The sequence below is a fragment of the Coffea eugenioides genome, chromosome 3 (genome assembly GCF_003713205.1).
Source record: "Coffea eugenioides isolate CCC68of chromosome 3, Ceug_1.0, whole genome shotgun sequence".
Lineage (NCBI taxonomy): Eukaryota > Viridiplantae > Streptophyta > Magnoliopsida > Gentianales > Rubiaceae > Coffea > Coffea eugenioides.
Window position 1 is genome coordinate 13,834,371 of NC_040037.1, and position 7,774 is coordinate 13,842,144.

The window sequence follows — 7,774 nt, forward strand, 5'->3', positions numbered from 1 at the left end:
GAAGCTGTAGGGTACCCCAGTTCGGAATGATCATTCCCCCGTCGTAACTATCTCGGCTAACATCCTGATGACCGAGGTGACTTCGTCACCTCGCTATCACCTCAATCCAGTCCTATGACTCACACTAACCGAGGTGTGACAGTCGTGGATGTGACCCCTGACACTGCGCATTGTTCTGACACCCTGCTCTCTGTACAGATTGATCACATCAAGGTGATATGCTGTCTCTATCAGTCTTCTAGGGACCTGGACCCCACCGTCCAAACTGTCTCCTATAAATAGCCGAACATCCCACTGAGAAAGGGAACGAATCTTGGGTAAAGGAAAGAGTCTACTCTTTATCTCTCTAAAACTACTCCCATATTAGTATACCACTAAGCTAACTTAATCTTCGGAGGAAGACCGGGGGACTTAGCCTCGCCTCTGACAATTCAAGCAGGTGATCCTTGATTAGCTACTCCACCAATCCGGCGACGCTCTCGATATCTGGAGCAGCTCATCTGGTCAAAAGCTACTTCTTCAGAACGCACCTTTCAATGAACACATTAGGATAATCAATGACATTGAGTTGTAGAATCCAGTAAAATCGGCAAATTTGCATACCTTCCTATGAACACACCAGTGTTATAATTAGATGGCGTTGAGCTATGGAATCACGCAAAATCAGCCTATAGGCGCAATTCCTACGTAGGAATGAGAATTAGGGTAGATATCCGTGCGGGGCTAATGAAAAAGGGTTGGAACGGGGGTGGGGTAGACTCGGGGGAATTTTTTTCCCCGTTAAGAAACAGGGCGGCGGCAGGGGAATATACCCCTGCTCCATTACCCACCCTGCCACCTACAAAATATATATATTTATATGTGTATATATAATATATAATTTAAGTAGTTACAAATTGATAATAATGATATTATTAATTATAAATACTATATAATGTATATTAGTATATGTAATATAATTAATATTATCAATTATATTAATAATTATACATATCTATTAATAGAAATTATTAATTAGTTATATTCAATTTATTAATATATTTATACTAAATTTCTAATTACACTTAACACAATAATATTTTTTTTCTCAAAAAATACAATAATGACTTAGTGATTGTATTTATTAGAAAAGTGAAAATTTTGACTACTTTAATTGTATTTACTTTATCATGTTAGATTGTATTCAAATAATTTTTGTTTGATTGTTTTTATGGATTTCAATTGTAAAATTACAATGAATAATGATTTGGTGATGTGTTGATATTTTAGTACTTAATTATTTGCTAAATTTTGATTAAAAATTATATGCTAAATTTTTATTAATCCCACAGAGAAAGTGGGGCGGGGTGGGGGAGCGAGGGGCAAGGGACAGGGGGGGGGGGAAGTAGTGGGCAATGGGGCAGGGGAGGGCACCCCCCCTCCCTAGCCCTAAACACTCCCCGTTGCCATTCCTATTCCTGTGAACAGTGATTCTCCATTTAGTATAAATACTTTCTTGATGCCTCAACACGTGCATTAAGGGATGTTCACATGCTAAATCAAGCCTCCTTGTTTGGACAGGGATTTTTTTATAAAAAAAAAAAAAAACTTTACATTTTCCGTGAATATATTTTTCAATCACCTTTTTTCCTTATATATATCAAATCACAATACGTTTTTTACAAAAAAATTCCAGAAAATTGCAATCCAAACACACAAAGTTCTATATTATTATTTAACCATGTTTTGGTCAAGTTAATATTTTAGTAATTCTATTAGAATCAAATGATGATAGTTTTATTGTTTAAAAATTAGTATTTTATTAGAAATTTTCTTATGATTTTAAAACTTTTAAGACTTGATTATCAAGTCATTTAGTTTATAAATAGAGAGTCTTATTATTGTTGTCAGTTGAGAAGAGTAAAATTTGATAGTGTTATTATTATTATTTTGGTGTATGATTAATATATTACTATTGGTATTATTCCTCTTCACCCACACATATTTTATGTGTGTAAATTACCCCCTTATCTACATTGGTTCGATGAAATTTATATCTCGTAGTTTTTTATTATAATATTTGAGTTTTATATCTGGTATTAGAATTCTAGATTCAATAAATTGATCTTGAGATGCCTGTAGATATTGAAAAATTGTCCCAGCTATGAGATTAGTCCTGAGTGTTTTCTTCTCTCAGAGTTAGAGCATAATAGTTGCTATGAATAAGTCAATTGCTTGAGTTGGACCATAAGGCTGGTCGTGGAGTATCTAGTTGGTGAAGATTAGATCCAAATTGTCAAATTGACTATGTGAAGATGGAGTTCGGAAAAGAATCCTGTTTATTGAATTGTGACGAAATGAGTTGTCAATAAATTGGCATCACATTGTGCGACGAAAACAATCTATCCAAAAAGTGTGAATTATTTTAGCGAGTCAAAAGAAAATTGTGCAACGAGATAAATTTGTTCAGATGCGTGGAATATTGCAACAACGAAATCTTGAAGATGAATAATTCAAATTGACGTTTGTAGAATTTGCAAAAGAGATTATTATTCATGATTGTGTTGAACTAGAATTGGGAGAGATTGACTTAAGGAAAACAATGTCGGCATACTAAATCAACCCTAAAAAAAAATAGAAGGTTCTATATTGTTATTTAGCGGTGGTTAGTGAAGTTAAAATTTTAGTAATTCTAAATCAAGTTATAGTAGTTTTATTGTTTAGGAATTAATATTTTATTAGAAAATTTCTTATAGTTGTAAAACTTGTTTACTAAATTATTTAGCCTATAAATAAGAAATCTTATTATTGTCATCAGTTGAGAAAAGTGAAATTTGATAGCCTTGTTATTATGGTGTATAATTAATACATTATTATTGGTATTATTGCTCTTCTCTCACACATATTCTATATGTGTAAATTGTCTCCCCTTCTACATTGGTTCGATGAAGTTCATCTCCCGTAATTTTTTATTATAATTTTTGAGTTCTAGGTCATGGGACAATTGTGAAAAAATAAATAAATAAATAAACCTATACTATTACCGACTTCAATACTACTGACTGGATTTGTAGGTAGTTTATTATCAAAACAGCCTTACTCTCTCACCCAACAACTTTACGTCAATTTCAGTACTTTTTTTTAACGCATTTCAGTAGCATCTTTCTTTAATTGTAATAGGAAATAGGAAGTGACTGTTTTGTGTGCGATTTGTATGTATTTCTCAACCAGTAACTAAGACAAGATAAAATCTGGCGATTGCAATAAGCCAATAACATAGAAGGGAGTTGCAACTGTTTATTTTCTTAGAAGATAATTTTAAATTTTTTTGTATTTTTTTATCTTTTCATAATTTTTTGCATTTATTAAATTTTGCACATTTATAATTTGTAATGTATGTTTAACCTATCATCAATGATGTAAATCAAATCATGCTATACGATTTTCAGTAATCAGTTAATGAAATTCTCTTTTTATAACAAAAAAAGGGACAAGACAAAATCCATAGGATAATTTATGGTTCATTTGATTGGGACTTGGATGCTGTAAGCGCAAAGGTCAGCAATTTCTTTTCTTTTCTTTTTTTTTTTTTTTGTCATTTTGCTTTCATTTTCTATGTTATGGTACCGTGGCGAACTTTTTCGGGTGACTTTAGAGTTTTGCCACATCATCTTCAACACAACAAAGGTCCCATTCAAGGTTGCGGTTTTTTTCTAATAAAAAAATATTTTAGGTGTCAAAAGTACTTTAAAAATATTTATGAATATCATCCCATGAAATTAGAAATAGAATTTTTGGTGTGAAAAACACTTTTATTAAAAATTCAAATTTGATATTTTTAGAGTAGTTTTTGCAATTTAAAAAATAAAATATTAAATTTTATCATTTTATCATATATTATAAACTAAATAAAGAGATAAATACATTTAAAAATTTTCAAATTACATATTATCCAATACAATAAGCACTTATTGAACTATGTCTCCAAACGTCTAATAAATACTTTTATTAAAAGCTATATTAAAAAACTATTTTTTAATAACCTACCGCAATTCCAAACGAATCTTAAAGTTGACGACTCTAACCCAAGGAGGCCTACACGTGACTAATTATCGTGTTTTTTTTTATGTTTCTTTTTCCTTTATTTTTTGGCTAAGACATCTTATAAAACTGCAATGGACGCTTAGAGGTTTGAAAATCAAAACCTTTCAAATCTTGTCTCGTTACTGATATTTCACCTCATGCAGAAGAAAAACATTAATGGCACTCCCAAAATTATTATTTACACTCTTCTCACTATTTTTTTCTTTTTATTAAATTTATCGTTTCATAAGTGAAAAATGGTTAGAAAGGAAAGGAGTGTGAATAATAACTATTATAGAGTTTAAATGTATCTAACTATTTTTTGCGCTTGTGACTTTTACCAACATACTTAAGGCTAAATTATTTTTCAGGAGCTCTTGTTTTACTATTGATTCTTTTCAACTGGCTTTTAGTAAATTCGCTTGATTGTTTGCTTGCATCATAGTTTTTAAATACTTGATCTCTTTATACTTTGCCTCAAGATTTCCAAGACTATTTCCACCCTTCACCCCTAAATTTGTACTCCCTCTATTCCAAAAAAAATTCGTAGGACTTGTACTTTTTACCCGAAGTGTTTCCACATGGTGTGAAATTATCCTAATTTTGATTCTATAAGTAGGGTTTTCACCCAAAAAAAAAAAAAAGATACTATGAGTAGAGGCACTTGATGGACCCACAATGACAAGAGGTGTTCAAAATGTCCAAGCCAAAAATTTAGGCAAGTAAGACACTAACGTATCGGATGATTTGACTTTTATCGGATGTCCCCGAAGGGACGTAATTTTTTTTTTCCTCCGAGCGTCCGGTATTTTCACCTTTAGGTATTCGACTGGAGAGCCTTGCAGAATCCGACTCTTACTTGAGAGTTGCTTTGAGTATCTAGTGTCTTCATCTTTAGTGAAACTAATTCAGATTTAATTCGGGAGTACCGTAAAGTCTGACTCTTACTTAAGGGTGAAGGTCTGATTCAAAATTTTTCAGAACGTCACATACAGAAATTGAACTTGCGATCTCCAGTTGGCATTAGCAATCCAAAGGGATGTATTTGCTGTTTTGACGCCTTATGTTTATTTCATCCGTGCAATTAGAATGTAGACATGATTTGATGGACCAACTACCAAGGTCCAAAACGGTTGTAAAAAAATTGTTTAGGCCGAAACAATTTGTAAAAATAGAACAGAATTTTTAGATCCCACACACAATATTAAATTTGACATACAAACTGTAATTTGAGCGTTAAATTTTTTTTTTTTAACAAATAGTGGCCGTTTTTGGACGGTTGCTACCTGCAATGTGCTTACCCAACTCTTGATTTGATTGTCATTTCTTGGCCACACAACTAAAGTCTCAACCACAAAATTTAGGCTTGTCTTTGGAGGGTAAAATCAGAAAAAACAAAACAAATCACTTTACTTTTTATTTGAAAAGTGACCGAAATTTTGGAACAGATAAAAAAGAAAAGTATAACATTTTTAATCCAAACATTGTGTTTGGATAGCCATTATTTGCATGGAAATTATTTGCTTACATAACACATTTTTATTTTTCTAACAATTTTTTTATCTCACATACATCACATCACAAAAAGTGTGTATTACAATAATCATTTCAAATAAACTCTTGTCCAAACATGCTACTTCTTTTCTTATTTACTATGCCTACTTGAATTCTATCAACAGAAAAGTCTAATTTTGCAACAGAGCATGAGAATTGAGGGCAGCAAATCAAGCTTGCTTCGCGTTTGTTTGTTAAGCCAGATTTGCTCGAGAAGTTCGTTGGCAATTGGACATTAAATTAGAAGAGAACAAGTGCAGCTGCATGTCGGATCATTAGTAGTACTAGTAATTGAGAATGTGCGTTGCATGTTGAATAGCAAGGAAGGGTTTTAATCTTTCTTTGCCAAAAGTTGAAGAGCTATGAATTTAGCGTTGTGAAAAGTAAGCATGCACAATATCAAAGGAGTTAAACCTTTTGTGTTTTTGTGGAACCAACTTAGAAGCACTCAGCAAATGGAAAATAGAACTGAAATAAGGAAACCTGTAGTATTGTGGAAAATAATGGAAAATAACATGTAGTATTGTGAAAGAACAAATTTGTCTGATGTTTGTTTACTCTTTTTCTACCTTGACTTTTTTGAGTCTCTCAGGTCTCAGTCATGCTTTCCATTTTTCAGGACTGCTTTTTCTTGTAGTTAACCAGTGGGTTGTCATCATCTTCAACAGTGATTGGATTTGTTGGATCACTGGATGTGGAAGCTTCCTTGTCATCAACATCTTAATTTTAACAGCTCTATTTAGGTACTTTCCTCAATTTTCTGCAATGCATTCGCTATCGGTGACATCTTTCCAGCTGCATCTTCTGTTATCTGTTTTGGTCTGATCGAGAAATCTCGAACTTCGAAGCCATCATAGTTTTGTATTAAGCTGTATTGTCTCTTCCCTGAATTGAATGTTTTAAAGATATGTAAGCAGTTATGATTTGTATCATACATTGTGTGTAACTAAAATTACTTGCTTTGCCTTGGACTGTACTTGGTCGCTTACAGATTTGTATGGATTCAGATGCTTTACAACCAATCAGCAATTCTGCTTGTTCTTCAAAGGCAGCAATAATAGCCTCTACACTATCATCAAATATCTCCACTCTTAAATGAAACCTGCATTTTTTCACTATTATGGATAGTCAATTATGCATGTTTGTTTTTTCACTTGTTTTTTTTATTTAGTGCACCACCCTTGGAATGTGCAGTAGAAAGTTTTACAACTTCTGCACCAATTCGGTCTATCTGCAATGGATCGATTAAACATTCTATTAGGGAGCCTGGTCAGGAATCTTTTGTGTGGTCAACCGTCCTAAGAGAATTTACTGCAGTCAGATAGCATATGCTACTCAGTAGAAGAAACCATATGTTATCATGTTATCAACTGTGACAAGATTAATGGAACTGATGAAAACTGAGAAGAAAAACTGGGAACACAATGTTGAAGATAATAAAACTCAAACAGAAGAAGCCATGTTATCGACCAATGACAATTCATGGAATTGATGAAGATGAAAAAAGAAACAAAATGTTGAAGTCAATATATGAAAACGTGCATGGAGCAAAAAATGAAACTCAACCATTTTTATGAAAATACTTCTATAGGTCACAGTATAACTGTAAAGGTACAAGCCTATCAAGCACAAACCCCCACAATAGTAAAGCAATTGCTGGTCATGTTCACAAGTACCTTTGCACCAACTATGAACAACACTTTGCCGAGAGGACCATATGCAACTATATCAATGCCAATTTCCTGTATTAGATAATACTTACTGAGGGCCATCATTTCGGCCCTTCTCGGTTCAGTGATTGGTCAAGATAACCCTCTCGGGGCCTATGCCACCTCGGCTCGTTGCCTCTCCCATGGGGCTGACTTCAATCTTTCAATGGTGGCCGAAACGTCCCACTCTCCAGCACCTGACATCGCACTGGAAAAGCTAACTTCTACATGATGGAATGACATGACAGTGACGTGACAGAATGACATGATCATTGATATGCCTTATCTATTAAACGTAACACTGTCCCTGTCAGTCTCAGATCCATGAAAATTAAAATTCATCATTCTTCCCACTGTTCTGTCCACTATAAATACCCTCCCATCCGTAGGAAAGGTATGGACTCACAAACACACACACTTGAGGTTCTTAAATCACTTTTAGTTTGCGA